Genomic DNA, 20,981 nt, shown 5'->3' on the forward strand with positions numbered 1-20,981 from the left:
AATGTTTTAATGATTATCTATTTTCAACATCAGTGACAGAAGCATCATCACATTTAGACCTCAACATTTCGGCCTCAGAGATTCTATTTGAATAAGTAGGAATTGTACTTTAGAAGACAAAGTCAGAAGTAACAGCTGTATAACAGATGGATGACCCAGTTGCAGTACTGGTGTACACAAAATGTAAAAAAAAAAAAAAAAAATAGAGGAAGAGCTCCAACATGTTGGGTGGCAATCCCATTGATGAGATCATGGATCCATTTAACAACTAAGATCAATTGATGTGTTGTTGTTGTATATATGTTGTGTAATATGTGTAATATTGTGTAAATGTGAATTATATTACTATATTCCTGCTTATATGAATTATTCACATCTTCAATAAACCTAACTTCAATCTCCATGCTATCTCAGTTATTATCAAATAGCAGTTACCAAAGATGAAACACGGAGGAGGGGGGCAGGGTAGAGGGACTATCACTGTAGAATTGCTTATAAATGTGCTCTATTCTAAGTGTTGAAAACATTATACTTTCCTGCTTCTAGTCAAAACTAAATTGTACTCATGGACTTTGCTTAGATAGCTATGTCACTTTTTTCTCTTATTCTGTATACAACATCAGCTTCATATTGGTTAAAGTTCTTTGCTGTTCCTCAATATTCTGGTAATGCTAGTGACTGTCTTTGAGGCTCAGTCATGGAAATTACTTCCTATTCAATGGTCTTTAAAAACAACCCCATGGATTATCCTGGGCATATTGTGTTCTTTCATTAGAATGGATAATTAAGGATTAATTATGTGTGGATCTATTTGTTCAAGAGAATTCAAGAGAATATGCATAATACTATATATGTGTCATTTCAATAACATTTTAAGATTTATAAAATACTTTTCTCATAAGAATCCTGAAAGGTAATTAATGCAAGTATTTTTCTCTTACATGTAGTAAAACTGAGGCACACAAAATACTAAAAATTATTTGCCCTCTGTCAGTTATCAGAGTTCGTCTTCCAAGTCCTAGTTCCATTATATAATATTGCCATTCAGAAATAAATATATTTATGTGTATATTTTTTACATTCCATCTTTTAATAGAAATGTTCCCTTACTCATGGCTCTCTATCTTAGATCTTATTAAATATAGGCATATGTATGTATTTATACATACATATATCTCATTTCATTTCAGTAGAATGTAAATTCCTTAAGGACAGGTATTATTTCATTTTTGTCTTTGTATCTCTCAGAGCTTATTATATGCTGACATATAGCAGGTGCTTTTAATAAATGCTTATTTAATTGAACTAACATTCCATAAATAACGGCAAATGTTAGTTAAAATATGAGTCTATGTGGCTATACCAAAACATTCAATATATTAAAATTTGTGACCTTAGTCAAGTTAATGAGAAGTTAAACAACGTCTATATGCCAGGAATTATGATTGAAAAGCTTTTTTTTCAATGATGTTTAATATAAATCAGATTCATTCATTCATTCATGATGGTTTTATGGATACTTTGTCTTTTAAAAATTCTTCAAACCTTTTAAAAAATAACAAGCTAAGATACAAAAGTGACATGGATTAAAAAAAAAAAAAACTCAGAAGTGCTAAGAATCTAGGTGGCAAAGTAGATAGAGTTCTGGTCCTAGAATCAGGAATACTTATGTTCAAATAGATACTTACAAGGGTATGTGATCCTAATCAAGCATTTAACCTTTCTCAACTTCAGTTCCTTTATCTGTAAAATGGGTTCAATAACAACACCTATCTCCCATGGTTGTTGTGAAAATAAAATTGAGTAATATTTATAATGAGCTTTGCAGACCTGAAAGCACTGGATAAATACTGGCTATTTTTATTGAATTGTTCAAGTGTTTAGTTGTTTTTCAGTCATGTCTGACTCTTCATGATCCCATTTGGGGATTTTCTTGGCAAAGATATAGGATTAATTTGCCATTTCTTTCTCCAACTCATTTTACAGATGAGAAAACTTAGATACAGTTAAATGACTTGTCCAGGGTCACATAGCTAGCATCTGGGGACAGATTTGAAGTCAGAAAGATGTGTTTTCCTGACTTTAAAGCCTAACCCACTATGTCAGCTAGTTTCCCCTATTTTTTAAATAAGATCATTTATTTTTTTCAAGTTAAAGAAAAGAAAAAATTGCTACTATTGGCTTGATCAAATGAATATTTTACCAACTGGTTACTAATTAGGCCCTGATTTGTTTTCTTTAAAAGTATTTATGGTTACTTTGCTGGGAATGATCATCAATGATCCTAATGCTCAGTGAGAAGGAATACAAGGTCCATGGCCCTCTTATAAATTTTAATACAATAAAGAAAGGCCTACAGCCATCCACGAATTAGTCTCTGAGATTATGAAGACTTTTATGGTGGTGATTCAAAGTAATCACTTACCCTAGAGCTCACTTGAGTTTGGAATTGGCATTGGAAACCATTAGGTCCTACTCTGTGTCACTATCTGTGTGAGAATTAGTGCATGTATGTGTTGAGAAATAAGTCCAAGAAAAGGAAGGATGGAGAGGAAGCATTACCAGAAGCATGGGTCCTACTGTGTTATGGCCCAGAACTCTGAACTTGAAACAAGGATGCTTACAAGATACTAAGTGGAACTGATGAGACAATGGTTATCTAGATTAGCATGGTTCAGTATGATTGATTTAATCTTACAACAAATAATAGTTTCCTAGTGATATGATTGATTTATACTCAGTGTGGAAGGACTGAGAATCATAGAAGCTCTTGGAGCCAAGGAGACAGAAATTCATTTCACCTTCAGTCAGGCTCCTGATGGCTGGCCTGGCCTCCTGCACTTCCCCCCACTGAGACCAAGGCCGGTCTGAAAGGCTCTCCAGAAAGCTGCTCAGCCCCAGGCAAGGAGAAAATAAAGGATGTGGACATTAACACCTGGCTGTTCTTATGGTGATTACTGAATTGAAATGAAGGCTGCTTCCAGAGACCCCAAGAAAACGAACCAGAGAACATTATACTACTGCATAGTCTTTCCTGTTCATTCCATCCAAGGAAAGATGAGGGTTCTTCAACTTTCTTTCCAGAGCCACTTCAATGGCAAAAAAGAGGTTAGTAAAAGGGTCAGGCAATTATACAATCATCTCAGAACAATGTGTGAAGAGCAGCTTGATAATTCCCAAGATGCCTTGGCTTCATACCAGAACAGACTCAACTTATATGGTCTCCTGGAGGCTGGGGCTCCAGACCACAAACAGCTGTTTCACGTTGCAGTTCTTCAGTTACATAGCACATAGCACATTACTTGAGAAGGATAATTCTTCAGTTCTGCAAATTTCAACAGAATTAAATCAAGAAGATAGACTCTCTGATTCAAAGCAGGGGCAATGTCAGAACCAATGACATTTTACATTATCCTTCCACCTTAGCACCAGTAGACTTTTTAGTTTATTTAAGTGTTTATGACTAATAAACCCACGCGGATGCTTTTAGGCTTGGGGAATTTTTCCTACTTCCCATCTTAACCTTTCTTTTATTCCTTTGTTCCTGTCTCTCTCTATCTCTGTCTCTCTCAGATACAGAGTTCAAATCTAACTTTCTCAGGATTACTAGTCATTTCTAATCAGAATTTAGTGAAATTGGCTTGCTATTATTAAATTACCAAATAAGAAAACGTATGTAAATCACTTTTCAAATGTTAAAGCACTAGATAAGTGCTTGCTATAGTTACTGTTGATATTGCTGTTGACTTAATTACTCACCATGCATTTATTAAATACCTACTATATGCCAAGGACTAGGCTTCGAACTGGGAGGGGGAAAGAAGAGAGGCACACAAGGGGAGAGAGACAGAGAAAAAGAAAAAGAGAGAGGGGATGGAGGGATGCTGACTACAAATACCTAGATTGATCAATGGAGTAAAGTACTTTAAAAAACCTTAAGTAAATTACCAAGTCAGTCAGTCAATAAACATTATCTATTAAGTGATTGTAATGTTGCCAATTATTGTATTGAATGCTGAGGATACAAAAGGAGGTAAAAGACAGTCTGCTCTCAAGAAGTGCATAGTCTAATGGAGGAGATAACATAGAAACAAATATATAGAAACAAGCTATATACAGAATTGAAAAAGGAAATCATTAGAAAAGGGAAGGTCTTAGAATTGAGATGTTAGAGAAGGCTTTCTGTACAACATGGGATTTTAGTCCAGACTTTAGAAAAAAGCCAGGGAAATCAGGAGACACAGGTGGGAAGGGAGAGCATTCCAGGCATGCCCAGAGCCAAGAGATGTGTTTTGATCATGGGGCAAAAAGGAGGTTGGTGGCACTGGGTTGGAGAGTATGTCATAGATAGTTGGGTGTAAGAAAACTGAAAAAGTAGGAGAGAGGTAAGTGAATGATAAGTCTGAAAACATGAATTACTTGGTAAGAATCTCCAATTTAACAAGAACTACTGGAAAAACTGGAAAGCAAATTGGCAAAATTTAGATTTTAACCAGCTTGTTAAATCAAATACCACAATAAGTCCCATATTTAGCAAAATATTCAAAGAAGCATTTTTTGTGGTAGCAAATAGCTTAGAAAAAAAGCAGGTGTCCATTGATTGGGGCATGGCTGAACAAATTATGGTCTGTGAATATGACAGAATATATTGTATTTAGAGAAATGGTGAATATGAGTAAATTTTTAATGGTATCTGAATATACAGTTAAGTAGGCAGAACCAAGCAAACAATATTCACTGATTACAGTCATGTAAGAGAAAACAATACCAAAGCACATCAGAGTTCAGATCAATGTTATTAATGATTCTGATAATAGGGAATCAATTGATAATGAAGCAGCTATCTCCTTTCTCTGATAGGGAGGCAATGAAGTATGGGAATGAAATGAAGCATTTGTTTTGCTTAATCGATCTTTTTTATTGCAAAGGATCATTCAGAAAATGGAGAATTAGAAGCAATCCAGCTGTATTCATTCAACATTCCTTTCCAAACAGCTTCTAAATAACTCAATTTTGAAATGGCAGAGACACTAAAAAGTCAGGCTGCAATATTTTTCCAGCCTAAGAAAATTTAGGAGCTTGGCAGGAGAAGTTTGTGACACTAATGTCCGTCCAGAGCCCACACACAGGTGGCAGCAACAGTGGCTGCAGCAGTAACAGCTTTGGTAGCTCTAACTCCAGAGATGAGGACGAAGTCAGAAAACAGCAGCACAAAGAAGTCTGAGGCTTGGGAAGGTAACTCCATGGTTAGCAAAGCCCAACTTTGATGTAAAATTAAAAGCCAAGAAGAGCCTGAAAAAAATGAGCACAGCAAATTAGAATTATTAAATTAAAATTAGAATATTTAAAAGCTACTATGGTGGTAGGGAAGACCAAGATACTAAATCAGAAGAAAACAACAATGCAAAAATATGTACAAGCAAAGTCTTGAAGTAAAATGCAAATTGGACATAAACTCAGCATAAATCCTAAAAGAGTTAGAGATAAAAGTGTTGGAGGAAAAAATAGGAGAAGAAATAAAAATGATGCAAGAAAACCATGAAAAGAGACTAATATGGTAAAGGAGGCACAAAAAATACTGAATAAAATAATATCTTAAAAACTAAAATTGGCCTACTGGTATTAAAGGCACAAAAATTCACTAAAAATAATTATTTAAAAAACAGAATAAATCAAATGGAAAAAGAGGCATAAAATTTTATTGAAGAAAATAATTCCTTAAAAATTAGACTTGGGAAAGTGGTAAGTTTAATTCCATGATGATTTCATATTTCATGATACTATCAAGGAAAACTTAGATCCAGAGGGCAAAACAAAAATTGAAAAAGTCCACTAATTATCTCCTTAAAAAGATCTCCAAATGAAAATTACCAGGAATAGCATAGACAAATTCCAGAACTCTTGGGTCAAAGAGAAAATACTTTAACCAGAAAGAAATAATTTAAATATTATAAAGCCACATTCAGGATCACATAATATTTAGCACTTCTGTGTTAAAGGAGTAGAGGACTAAGACTGTTATTTTCTAGAAAGCAAAAGAGCTAGGATTATAAACAAGAATAGCCAGCAAAACTAAATATATTCCTTTAAGGGAAAAGTGAACGATTAATGAAATTAAAAAAAAAAAAAACTTTCAAGCATTCCTGATGAAAAGACCAGAACTGAATAGGAAATTTGACATTCAAATTCAAGATGCAAGCAAAGAAAAAAGAATTAAAAATTAAAGAATAATCAGAAAGATCTCAAAAAAATCAAACTGTTTACATCCTTATATGGGAAGATGATACATGTAACTCAAAAGACCTTTCATCTGCCCTAATAATTATAAAGGTCTTTTGAGTTACATGTATCATCTTCCCATATAAGCCATGGATGTGGGTTGATGTTGATGATATTTACAATAATCTCCCAAAAAATGAAGTGGTGAGAAAGAGGGATGCACTGGGAGAAGGGAGAAGAGAATGGTCGAATAAGAATTTTTTCTCACATAAAAGAGGAGTATAAAGAAGAACTTTTACAATGAAGGGAAAATGGTAGAGAGGCAATGCTTGAACCTCATTTTTATTGAAATTGGTTCAAAGAAAAAATATATATATATAACATGAACGTGATAAAGTCATCCATAAAATGGAAGCAGATAATAGAAGGGGTAGAAACCAGAATCCAACAATATATTGTTTATAAGAGAAACAGAAAGACACACATGGAGTTAAAATAAGGGCTGGAGGAAAATCAAATATGCTTCAGTTGAACTAAAAAAAGTTAGAGGTAATAATCATAACTTCAGACAAAACAAAAGCAAAAATGTTGTTCAGACATTTCTTCTATATCTGACTCTTCATAACCCATTTGGGGTTTTCTTGGCAAAGATAATTGAGTAACTCACATTTCCTTCTGCAGCTCACTTAACAGATAAAAAACTGAGGCAAACAGAGTTAAGTGACTTGCTCAGGGTCACATGTTTGAGGCCAGATTTGAATTCAGGAAAATGAGTCTTCCTGACTCTAAGCCTGGCACTCTATGCACTGTACCACCTAGCAGCCCCAAAACAAAAACAAGGATGATTGGAAAAACTATATTTTGCTAAAAAAAAAATACCACAATGAAATAATATCAACAAATTTTACAGCAAGTTTCCATGATAAAGGCCTAATAATTTCTTGGTTATACACTGAGTATAGAATTGATTTAGTTTTACAAAAATGAAAGCTATTCCCCAATTCATAAATGGCTACAGGATAAAAATAGAAAGTTTTCAGAAGGAGAAATTAAGCTATCTCTAGTACATCTATGAAAATTGCTCAAAATCATTATTGCTGAGAGAAAAAATGGCAAATCAAAATAACTCTGAAGTACCTTTTCATACTTACCAGAAATGACAAGTACTGGAGGGAACGAGGGAAAAATAGGCACACAAATGAACTTTTAGTCCAATTTTTTGGAAGACAGTTTGGAATTAGGCCCAAAAGGCTATAAAGCTGTGCATACACTTTTACTTAGCAGCACCACCAACTAGATCTGTATCCCAAAAAGCGAAGCGAGAAGAACTGGGATATCAATGTGCACAGTAACAGCAATATTATAATGATAATCAACTCTGAAAACACAAAAATTGATCAACACAATGATCCAAGACAATTCCAAAGGAATTATAACAATGATGCTATCCACTTCCAAAGAAAGAACTGATGAACCCTGAGTGAAAATTGAAGTATAATATTCTCATTTTATTTTTCTTGGGTTTTTTTAAATATGGCTATTATAGAAACGTTGTACATAATTTCATATATAACATTGTTGTCATATTGCTTATCTTCTCAGTGGGCCGGGGAGAGAGTGAAAGATAATAAGAGTATTTAGAACACAAAATGTAAAAAAGAAAAGAATGCTAAAAATAAAAATTTCAAAATATTAAAAAACAAAAAAACAAAGAATAGTTCTACTTGGAGTAGATGGATATGGGGAAAAGAAAACAATGCAAAAAATAATCATAAGTATTTTTTAAAAGAATGATCACTGACTATAGAATCAAAAGACTCAGTTTATGAACTGATCCTAACTCTTAAAGTAAGATCCTTTACTTTCTCTTTCTTCTTGATCCTTTGCTTCTTTATTTTAAAATAAAAATGAACATTTCTGTATAATTCACCTTATGGTGTTATTATAAGGATAATGTGAGTTAATAGATGTAAAGAACTATAGAAAATTGATTAACAATAACTACAAATGGCAATTGTGTTCCTAGGAAGTTTAAGGAGGAAGAAGTCCTAGGTGAGTCTCTGTGCTCAAGCTTTGGCTTTGGAAATCCAGTTTCTAGGATCTGGTTCTTATTACCCTTTAGTTCTTCTAGTGATTTTCTAGTACTCTACACCTTTGATATCATGAAAAGGCTCAGCCCTGCTATTCACTCTCTACTTCTGATTCACTCTCTCATTGACTCTACCACCTATCAGTCTGCTCTACTTCCACACCAGCCATCTGGCCCCCTCTTTCTCCCTGATTTCCCTCTATCTTACTTGTTTTCCAACTTTCCTTTCTAATTTATCTTCCTCCCCATCCCACCCTCCCCTTTGGAATACAAGTACCTGGGGAATAGAGAACATCTTGTTTTCTTGTTTACTTAGCAAAGTATCTGGCATACAGTTTAATAAATGCTTTTGCTACTTATTCATTTCTCTCTCCCAAGTGGTACCATACTCTAACCTAATAGCTACAACCTTTCCTCTTTTATAGAACAAGTATAGTGGTATGACAAATCATTCCCATATAACCTTCTATAGCACTTTTAAATTATAATGATTCATTTGAATTGACTTTTGAATGTTTTCAGTAGGTATGCAGGTGAGGGATGGAAAATTAAAAGAGAGACATCTGGGTTGGATTCATATGCAAATGTGTTTGTGTGTGTGTGTGTGTGTGTGTAGGATGCTTGAGAACTACTTATGAGGAAGAAAATTTCCAAACACCTTTGATAACAAAATAAATGCATCTTGTCTTTCTTAAAACATCAAAGTTATATTCTCATTGACAAGACCAAAAAGAATATCAGGATATTGTGATGTCATCAAAGAGAAATTAGAATAGATTCAAACAAAGCCAAAGCCTCTCAATAGACAACTATGACTTAGAAATGATCGTTATTTAGACATTGACTCTGATAAATGTAGGAATATTTGGAATGTAGGAATACATGGCTTCATTTGGAAGGTCATGGGGCTCACTAAAACATTCTTAATGATCATAACAGAATGAGTTAGGAATGGGCAACTCAATTATTTTTCCAATTATACATATATTTTAAAATTCAAGTGAAGAAATCCTTCTGTGGATTGCCACAGCCAACGAATTTATAACCTGCTAGCCAATTTGCGGGTGATAGATGTCTCTGTGGTGTGCCAGGACAGTCCTTGAGAGGCAGATGTATTCCCAAAGTTTATCCAGCTTGGCAGAGTCTGCTTGACATTGCCTTCAAACAACCAAGAAGCATTTACTAAGTTCCTACTATGTTTCAGGCACACTTTCATAGTAACAGGCATTTATATAACTTTTAAAAGTTTATGAAGTCATTTATAACTAAATCAAATTGCTTGCACTTGGGGCAGGGAAAGGAAAAGGGGGGTGAAAGGGGAGAATTTGGAACTCAAAATATTAAAATTGTTTTTTATTGTTTTTACTAAATTGTTTTTACATGTAATTGGGAAAATATTCATAAGGCCATGAATTTGCAAAGTGTTTTGCAAATGTCATCTTATTCAAAGGTCATAATTATAATAACAATAACCATATAATAAATAGGGAACATTTGTATAGCATTTATTATGTGCCAGCTATTAGGCTAAGTGCTATACAATTATTATCTCATTTGACGCTCACAACAACTCTGGGAGCTAGATGATATTATTAGCTTTATTTATAGGAGAGGATGGTCCAGGAAGGATGGATGACTTGCTCCAATTCACACTAGGGAACAGTAGAATTTGAACAGATCTTCTGACTTGGAGGTCCATTTTGCAGATGAGGAAATGGAGATTCAAACAGGTTCAGTTTCTTGAAAATAGTTACACAGCTAGTATGTAACAAAAGAGGGAACTGTTTCATGCCAAATCCAACCCTTTACTATGGGCTGTGAAAATAATAAATAAAAATGCCAAGTTGACTGGCATTTATTAAGTCAACAAACATTTTAAAGCACTTGCTATGTACTTGACACTATAATATGCCAGTTATTGTTTATCATCATCATTATTAAATATATTGTTCATATCTTTTTTTAATGACATTCTTTGGAAACAGCCTTGGAGTGTCCTGCTATTATACTTCAGTAAGTAATATCCTGTGGATTGCTATATGGATAGAGAAAAATAATTTTAAAATAATTAAATAAAAATAAGCTCATATTCCATAGACCCACTGAAAGCATGTTCAAGCCATGATCTCACAGGTGAAGGACAGCGATAAGATATACCTCATATGCTTTCCATGTGATTTTTATTTCTTTCTATATTTTAAAAACTTTTCAAACCATATAGATCAGCGACTATATTCAAATGGCTCCAATGGATTTACATGAACTGATGTAAAGTGAAATGAGCAGAACTAAAACAATGTACACAGTAATAGCAATATTGTACTATGAAAAATAGTGAATGACAGATATTCTCAACAATACAATGATACAAGACAATCCCAAAGTACTCATGATAAAAAGTCAATCCACCTCCAGAGAAAGACTGATATGGCCTGAAGACAGACTGAAGCATACAATTTTTCATTATTTTCCTTCCTTCCTTCCATCCTTCCTTCCTTCCTTCCATCCTTCCTTCCTTCCTTCATTCCTTCCTTCCTTTTTTCCTTCCTTCCTTCCTTCCTTCCTTCCTTCCTTCCTTCCTTCCTTCCTTCCTTCCTTCCTTCCTTCCTTCCTTCCTTCCTTCCTTCCTTCCTTCTTTTTTTCCCTTCTTTCCTTTCTTCCTTTTGTCTTTATCCATTCTTTTATTCATTTCCTCTATGTTAAAGCACAAATCATTAATATGAAAATGTTTTACATGATTGCAGTTGTATAACCTATATCAGATTGCTTACCATTCCAAATGGGGAATAAGAAAGGGAGGGATAGAATTTGGAATGCAAAACTTAAACAAAAGTACAAAAACAAATGTTAAAAAAAAAAAAAGGAGGAGAAGGAGGAAGATATCAACCAAATTAACTATAGAAAGGTAATTCAAGATGAAGATTCAGGAAAAAGCAAAAACAAAAAAGTCTTTTATTTTTCAATTAAAAGATGATTGCAAACCAGGGAAAGAACAATGTTAGTCGAGTGGCAGAGACAGAAACTGTTACATATATATGTATGTATTTTATGTGTTGCTGTTCAATGAATAAGAGTAACAAAAAAATAGAACAAATAAAGTTCACTTAAGGCTAAATGATGAAGTAATCCAATGAGAAGCTATAGCAAGTGATTTCTCCACTTCACAAAAAATCAATGAGAATTCTGCTCAATCTGCCGGCAAAGCTAGCATGAACACAGTCAAACTGATAACCTCCCAAGATGACCAAAAGTAGGCTAGAGACACCAGTAACCTATAGAACTCTGTGCTTGGGACAGTTTAATGTGGTAGAAGACATCAAGAAAGTCTCAGAATAGCAGAAAATTCTCAATGTGATCAGAAACCCCTAGGATAGTTTTTAAAAAAAAACCAGCAGGGATCTTGGGAACAATCAAGAGTGACAGTAGCAAATATGATTTACCATCACAGAGTGGGATAGTCTAGGCTTCTGGGGCACTGAGTCCTCTAGCACTCTATACTGAGATAACATAGAGGGTTCTGAAGGTCAACCAGAGAAGTCTAAGCAAAGGTTGTGGGAGTCAGTAAAAGAACCCAAGGGTCACAGAGTAAGACCAAGCAGACCAACCAAAAATAGTGAGTTTGGCATAAAGCCCCAAGCTAGGAACTAAAGCTAGAAAGGTAAATAAAGCAAAAAAGAAAATGATTAGTTTAAAAAATTGTTTTTGAAGCTCTACAGATGTCCAAAAATCTTCTCTAAAAGGATAAAGCAACTTTTAAACAACTACAAATAAACACTCAGTAGTGATGGGTTAGGGAGGAACAGATTTCCTAGAAAAATTATATGAATACCTAGAAGAAATAAAGCAAGATATAAAATATGAAGTAAGAATATGGAGGAAAGAATTGGAAAACAAAACAATATAGCTTTACACCTAGTTAGCATAAATAATTAAATAGCTACCAGATTGCTTTCTTCCTCATAGCTCCATGATGATGGAGCTCCTGTCCTTCACACATGGGATGGTGTCCCACTTTTCATGCAGGTGAGAACTATATGTTCCAGGTAATTTGTAGTACTTGGCCCAACTACAAAAATTCATAGTTATAACTCTGAACTATCAATTATAATGAGACCACAGTAGAAGACTGAGGAGATCAAAGAGTATTGAATTTCATTACTGTCATGGAGAAGTATTTGACACCCAAGTGGGTGCAAACAAGAAAGGCAGGGGATTTTAACACTTTAAAAAGTCCCATTATTGAGATTATAAATGAACACTGAAATAGATGGCCTGAGAGAAAAATGGGAGTCATTATGGGAATCACTATAATTTACTTGCAGAATAGATACATTTTATGAGTGTATCATCTAATTTAGCATTTCCCAAACTCATTTGACCATGGAACATTTTGAGGATTGAAATATATTGAAAGAAGCTATAAACACTGGTCTTAGAGGCCCAAGGGTATGAAATACCTCTAGGATAAAAGAGGGGTACAGGCAAATATTGGAGGAAAAGAGAGGAAAATTAAGCCTCTGTTATACAAAAAAGGGAATACATAATAATTATTTTTGATACATATATAATTTAATACTTAATATTTGAGAGGAAAATATCACTAACAGAAATTTTCTTACAGAACTCCTATTCATATGGTAGAGAACTCCAGGGTTCTGTGGAATAGGATTTGGAAAGCATTGATGATAGGGTTTGTGGGGACTTAGTGAGATCATCTAGTAGTCCACATGCTCAACCCAAGACAAATAGACCACAAAAAAGAAAATTACAACTTGGACAATTATCAACTGCAAGGAAACAAGAGGTAGGGAAGGTCTATGCAGAATTCAACAGGATTGAATACCATGATATTCTGTGACTCAAATCCTAAATTGGGCATAGGGGATTAAAATATAATTTGGGGTCCAGAAATGAAAAAAATTCAAAGATTTGACTGCTCATAAACTCATAGATTTAAAACTGAAAGGTTCCCTAGAGTTCATTAAGTCCAATTCTCTCATTTTACAAATGCAGAAAGTGGGGCCCTAAGTGACTTGTACAGGTACAGAGGTAGCAACATCTGAGGTAGGATTTGAACCAGTCTCCCTGGCTCCAAATTCAGCACAGTATCTACTCAACCCTATTCATATTCAGTAATATCTTTTTTTTTCAAGGAATAAACTAGCTGAAAGGTATTGGATAATAAACAGAAAAATATCACAAAATAATAAAAGTAACTAACTTAGCATAAAACACCACATATTAGTGATCTTAAATTACTGGCTAGTTAGAGCAAAGTTATTATCAACAGCAAATAAAAAGAGAGGATAAAGATTGAAAGGAGATATTTTATGCAAGCATAATAGCTCTAAGCTGCTCTTTTAAAAACATATTGCATATAAAAATGGGAAATGGATAAAAGCATAGACATTGATTTCTATTTCTATTTCTTAGAGAAGTTTAATCCATCCAATCAACTTGAAAGATAAGGATGAAAGAGAACCAAAGATACTTTAGCTAGAAGACATTTCTGTTGGAATCCTTACAAAGTGATGTCAGTTGCCTAATTTAGCATGGTACTTAGCAAATTCTCTAACTCACTAATGTATTTAAGTATTCATTGTAGTTCACACTTCTGGGAGATTCACAAGTCAGAAACCCACAATCCCACTCTCTTGGAGGAGGAGTCAACCTTTTACACTGAGCATAAAAAGAACTTCAGTGAGCCAGTCAGATTCAGTTCACAGAAAGCCACAAGTGGGAGTTGAGGCAGAGGCAGAAGCAAAGGACAAGCTGCAAGAGCTCTTGGAATCAAGGAAGGAGAAAATAAACATTTGGATTTTATCAGCTGGCTGTATTTGTAGTGATTATTACTTGGAACTGAAACTAAGGTTGCCTCCAGGTACCTCCCCAAGAAACCTGCTCAGAGAGAACCATTATATTTTAAAGAAGAGTAATTTTTCATTTCCATTATCTTATCAATGAATGAGACGTGGAAATTAGCACAGGATAATTTGCAAAACATTATAAGGGAAGAAAATAGAAAATTATGAATAATCACATATTAAAAGAACAATATAGAGGTATAAGGGTAGGAAACTGCATGTAGCTTCCCCCCAAAAAAAGGTTTAGCAAAGAGTTGCCTTACCTTTGTTAATTTCTAAATACTCTACAATATCTCCAGGGAATTTTTCCCTTCCCCAAACTTTTTTTCCCTTTGTATGTGGGGGGGGGGGGGGGGGAAGGGAATGGTACTTCCCTTCCACTTTCTTGTAACTCAAAATCTATTAGGGGTAGAATTTACACCAACAATAGTTCGAGACTATGGCCATTCTGTATGTTTAATTCATAGAAACATATGGAGAAAAGTCCCTAAAACAGGAATTTTCTGAAAGGAGGATAGGAGTATGATAGGAGACTGTAAGATAATTTCACATACATGGGTTTCTGCCCAACTTTTTCCAAATGTCAGATATTTTCAAATGTCACAAAAGGAGGACCAAAGGCAGGAATCTGTGAAAACCGCAATGACTAAAAGTTTGGAAAATAAGATTAAGCCTTAGGAAAGGCAAAAAGGAAATGGGATAATTTAGCCTGAAGAAGACAGATCTGGGAAATATCTTTTCACAGAAATACAGAACAGCAAAACTGAAAGGGACCTCACTGACTACCTGATCCAATCTATAACTTGAAAAAGCTTCTTCACTACAACCTATCCCAAAATAAGTCACACAGCAACAGAGTTGTTGTTATTGTTGATCCTATTTGTTTTTTAATCCAATCTAATTTATTCCTGAACAAGACAAACCCCTGTAGATGATTTTTAATCAGTAATTAGCTAGCCTTTGCAAGATCTTCAGTGAGGACAAATACACAACTGCTCAAGAGAGTTTTCTTCACTTTGAGACACCTCTAATTGTAAAGAATTGTTTTCTAACATGAACTTAAATCTATCTTCCTATGACTTTCACCTGATTCTCCTCTTTGGGACCAAGCAGAACAAATCTAGTACTTCTTGTACTCAGTAATCTTTCAAAAATATGAGGACAGTTTTTAGGGTCCCTTCAAATCTGATGTTCTATAACCAGTGAGAAATTTAAAAACATTTATTTAATTTTAACTTTGAGAATTAAAACAAACATTTCCATAAAAGATGATTCCACATGAGATTACAAATCTGTTATGTGCAACTTGTTCTTCCTTTTACATATATAATAGAATTATGTAAATGTCTTTTTCCTTTCAGTCCTCACCCTAACTTTAGACACAAATATGTTTGTATTTATATACACACACATACATTAAAATCATTCCATATATACTTCTATTTATCAGTTCTATTATTCTCTGGATGCATATAACATCTTCCTTCATATGTCTTTGTTTTGAGTTTCAAATTCTCTCCTCTCCCTCACTGAGAAGGCAAGCAATTTGATTTAGGTTATACATGGATCACATCAACTTTTTTAATGGAACCATTTATTTCATTTTTGTAACAAGCTTAAGAGATCATATAAACTCTTGAAGCTGTTATATCACCCTGTTTGCTCACTTGTTCCTTGAATACTAAGTAATCAAGGTATATTTTTACAGGTGAGGAAAGTGAAACTCAGAAACTTTGACATCACACTGTAGGGAAAGGAAGAACTATGACTTCAGACTGATAAAGTTTTCTGATTGCCCTACAGATGATTCTCTAGCACTGGAGAACAGATTTATGTTGGACTTGTATAGCCACAAGCTGCTCTCATCCCAGCTCCACAACAATGCCATTTGTGCTACTGAGCTCTAAGAGTCTTAAGCTTCTACTGCAATATGGCTTTTGAGCTCACAATTTCTCTAGGAAGGTTTCTCCAAATTTGAAAAAGGTGTCAAAGCATTTGGGTTGACATTTGACATTGGACTGGATTTACATATTGCAATAAAACAATTCACATGCATCTCTCAGAAACCATATCAACAAGGAATTTACTTCCTGTGTCATCTTGGACATATCAACCTCTCTAGACCCAAGTTTCCTCTTCTGTAGAATGAAAAGGTTGTGTTAAGTAAGGTGGCTTCTAACTCTGGATCTATGACCCTATGAAACCAAATAAACCTATGTAACCCAGATGACGTAGATAAGAAAAAGTTATTTTTCTAAAGATTTAAGGTCGAGGTTGAAAACAAAACAGATCAAGACTTCAGGGCTAATCAGTTGGTCAGCAGTGGGACTGATTCTGTGATGAGACCTTGCACTTCCAGCTCTGGTAAACTAAGAACCAGCCTCTGTGTGTGTGTGTGTGCATGCGCATGCATGTATGCATATGTATGTCTCTCATTCATATAACATATAACACATTAATAATATAATTAACTATATTTAAATATAAAACTAATTATATAATTGTGTAATTAATGTATGTATAATTATACAATTAATTATATTATCACTGTTATGTGTAATGTATAATTAATAACATTAACATAACACATTAATCATATGGTATGTAATTATTTATCATGTTATATCGTTGTAACTATGCTTATATAATTAATATATTAATATGTAGAATATATCATGTTCTATATTATGATATGTTTTATGTAATTGGTACTACAGTTTTTTTAATAATATTTTTATTTTCAAAGAAGCAGAATTAAAGTTAATATAAGGGGACATGACATTATATTCTATTAATATCATATATTAAAATATGTTTATAATATTTTATAATAATATTGTTGGTGGTAGATCAGCTAGGTGATACAGTAGATAGAGTGGTAGGTCTGGAATCAGGGAGAGCTGAATTCAAATCTGGCCTCAGTTTACTATTTGCATGACCCTGAGCATGTCATTTAATTCTGTTTACCTCCGTTTTTTAATCTGTAAAATGAGGTGGAGAAAGATATGGCATATCACTTATGCTTGTCAAGAAAAGCCCCTAAATGGGGTGAGGAAGACTCAAAAGTGACTAAAATTACTGAACAACAACAAAAGGCAACCTGGTGCCCTCTACTCCCAGGAATTGTCATATTGGGGCCAAATGATAGTTGACACCAGATTGGCTTTTAGTCTTATTGCAGTTCAGAACTCCTGAGCTCAAGCAAACCACCAGATCGTATTTCTTCAGTAACAAGAACTATAAATATTCACCATCCTTCCTCATTACTATAGTAAATTTAAGGACAAAGACCAAAAACCAAATCCTCTCTTTCTTCAGATTGCAGATATTATAAGATAAGCTTTGTACTAGATTGGGATCTAAGAGGCAGTATGAGCTTTGTAAAAATAGATTGTTTACTAAAAAAAAAAAAAAAAAAAAAAACAACAACAACTTAGGAGAAATGTCAGTAATCCAGGTCTCACCTATAAATACATTATATACAATTTTCATAAATTACTTAGAGGAGAAATTTTCTACTAATTATTCATCTAGAAGGGAGTCAGTTGGTCAATAGATGTTTTTTAAAAAATGTTTATTTAATATTTTATTTTTCTCCAATTTCATGTAAAAATAATTTTAACATGTGTTTAAAAATTTTTGAGTTCCAAATTCTCTCCTTTCCTTTCCATCCCCCTCACTGAGGGGTCACTGAGAAGTCAAGCAATTTGATATAGAATATGCATGCAAAATATGCATGTAGTCATGCAAAACATATTTCTATATTAGTCATATTTTAAAAGAAAACATAGATCTAAAAAAACACCCCCCAAATAAAGAATTTTTAAAAATGCTTCAATCTGTATTCAGACTCCATCAGTTATTTTCTTTGGGAATGGATCATCATAAGTCCTTCAGAGTTGTCTCCAAAACATTGTGTTGCTGAGAATAGCTAAATCATTCATAGTTGATTATCTTACAATATTGTTGTTACTATATACAATGTTCTCCTGGTTCTGCTCACTTCACTTTGCATCAGTTGATGTTAGTCTTTCCAGGGTTTTCTGAGAGCATCCTACCCATCATTTTTCTTAGCACCATAGTATTTCATCACAATCATATACCACAACTTGTTCAGCCATTCCTCAATTGATAGACATCCCCTCAATTTCCAATTCTTTGCCAATAGGCATGGATTGAGTATCTATATTGGGGGTGACCATCATTACTTCATCCAGGGCCAATCTTATACACAGGAGGAGATCTATATCTAATATGAAGAAAAGTTCCTCTTTCATCAAAATATATCTTTCTTACAGGCCTGCTGTGATGTCTGAAATTTCTACCACCAGTCACTTTCTTAAATTAAGTACTCAAAAATCCTTTTCCACGTGCCAATATTATTTGTTGGGAGTAAAATAGAAATCTATGATTAGTCATCAATGGCTAGGCTCCAATTAGTTTCCTAAGTTATTTGGCTAGTTACCAAGCAGGTCTCCCAAGGAATGTGATGTATGACAGACAATGTGGAGGATGGAAAAAATGGCAGAGGGAATGGCATATGATTCTGTGATATGAATTGTGATAGATTATATGATATAAATGTGATAGATTGAGAAATGAAAGGGACTCTAGAGGCCATCTAGTCTAATGCTTTCTTTTTTAAATGAAGAACTGAGGCCCTAGGAAGTCAAGTGAATCAGAATTTCAATACTAGATATTCTTACTCCAAATTCAGTCTTTCCACCATACCATGCAGCTGGTGAGAATCTGGCTTTATAGGAGAAGAAAGAAACAGGAAAAAAAGGAAGCATCACAATTATACAAGTCACAATTATACCAAGATTTGGCCCTTTCACCAGACCTATTCAAACTCACAGAAGACTTCCCAGAAATGAGGTCCTATATTCTACTGGCCAGCAAATCAGATTGCTGCTCTATAACTGATGTGTTGACTCCTCTTAACTGGCATTGGTGAGAGCAAGGGTTAACTTTCAAGGTATTATCAGGTAGGAGATAGCTGTGCATTGGGAGGGGTTGGGCCAATGGCTCAAGCCAAGAACAGACAGAGAAGGAACACAGTAGTGTAACTCTGGGCCAAAGGTCCAAGCAGAGAATCTGAGAGGCAGAAACCAAGAACAGAGGCACTGGAATAAAAATTCAGTATTGAATGAGCCAGAAGGCAATCAGGACATTCAGAAAACTAAAGAAAGCCAAGATTTCTGGGGTTATACTTTGCCAGGCTTAGCACGTGCTGTGTGGATCTGACCTTTTACTATTGGGTCCCAGGCACTCCACACACCCAAGCTGACTCCTCAAGGACCAATATCAACATATGCCAGGGCCCACAAATACCAGAAGAATGGTACATGGATTTATGCGCCTCCTTTTTCGTCTGAGTCCATGCACCAGATTGAAGTTTACTTAGAGATCAGAGTTTCCCAGTGTTGCCACCCAATAAAAATAAATTTTACCAGTCTTGAAAACTTTTACTAACAACAATCCCTACTTCTCAAAATGTATAACTTCTTTTTAAGGATTCCTTTTCCTTTCTCCTGCTTCCCTTATCCTCTGTCCTTGCCTTCTCTTAGGAAACCATATCCACCTCCTCAATGGCCAGAATCTGAAGGCAGAGAAATCTAGAGGAAGGATTTCAGTGAGTTCGCAATGGCACAACAGGACCTTGCCCTAGATCATCAAAATCTCTGAACAACACAATATGACTAGCCTAGATATCATAGATCACAGAATCATCAAAGCAAAGAATTAAAGAATGATTGCTGATCTCAGAGACTACTGAGGCCAATTTGTACCTGGAATAAGAATCAGAAAGCTTTGAAGACCTGGGTTTAAATTCTACCTTAACAGACATGGACTGTGTGACTTTAGGTAGATCATTTAAGCTCCAGTATAACTGTTAAGTGAATTTCCAACAATTCCTTGAAGGCTCTCAAGAAGAGGAACCTATTGCCATTAGAAGCAGCCCATTCTGCTTTGAAATGGCTCTAGGAGTTATTAACTTCAACAGCAAATGATGTATTACATTTTACAGAAGAACATTTATTATCATTATTATTAATATTATTATTATATAGCATTGAAAATATGTAAAGTAGTTTGACATATATGATTTGTCACAGCAATTCTCATTTTAAAGATGAGGAAATTGAAAATGAATGTGATTATCCTGGACCATACAGCCTCTTTTATCTGAGGCTGGATTTGAACTGAGGTTTTCCTGACTTTAAGTCATTCCCTGATGGCCTAGAGCTGTCATAATGGACTAGTTTCAAGGACTTTTTCCTTGTTGTTCAGTGGTATCAAACTTTCTGTGGCCACATTTGGAGTTTTCTTGGTAAAATATTGGAGTGGTTTGCCATTTCCTTCTGCAATTCAGTTTAAAGATGAGGAAACTGAGGCAACAGGGTTTAGTGACTTTCCCAGGGTCACACAGCTAGAATACACATTTTAAATGCTACATAATAATATTAATAATAATGATAATAAATGTTCTTCTGTAAAATGTAATACATCATTTGCTGTTGAAGCTAATAACTCCTAGAGCCATTCCAAAGTAGAATGGGCTGCTTCTAATGGCAATAGATTCCTCTTCTTGGAAGCCTTCAAGGAATTGTCTGAACCTGGATGTGAATTCAGATTTTCCTGACTCCAGATCTGATGGTCTAGTCACTGTAAAACCTTAATTCAGTTTCTCTAAAGCTCACTTTCTCCCTACCTCCATTACTCCTATCTCTGCCTTCTGGGAACTAAGCAGACAAAGTTTAATACATCTTGACAGCCTTTCAAATATTTGAAGACAGCATGTCTGG

Source organism: Antechinus flavipes, chromosome 4 (genome assembly GCF_016432865.1).
Source record: "Antechinus flavipes isolate AdamAnt ecotype Samford, QLD, Australia chromosome 4, AdamAnt_v2, whole genome shotgun sequence".
In the NCBI taxonomy this organism is placed as follows: domain Eukaryota; kingdom Metazoa; phylum Chordata; class Mammalia; order Dasyuromorphia; family Dasyuridae; genus Antechinus; species Antechinus flavipes.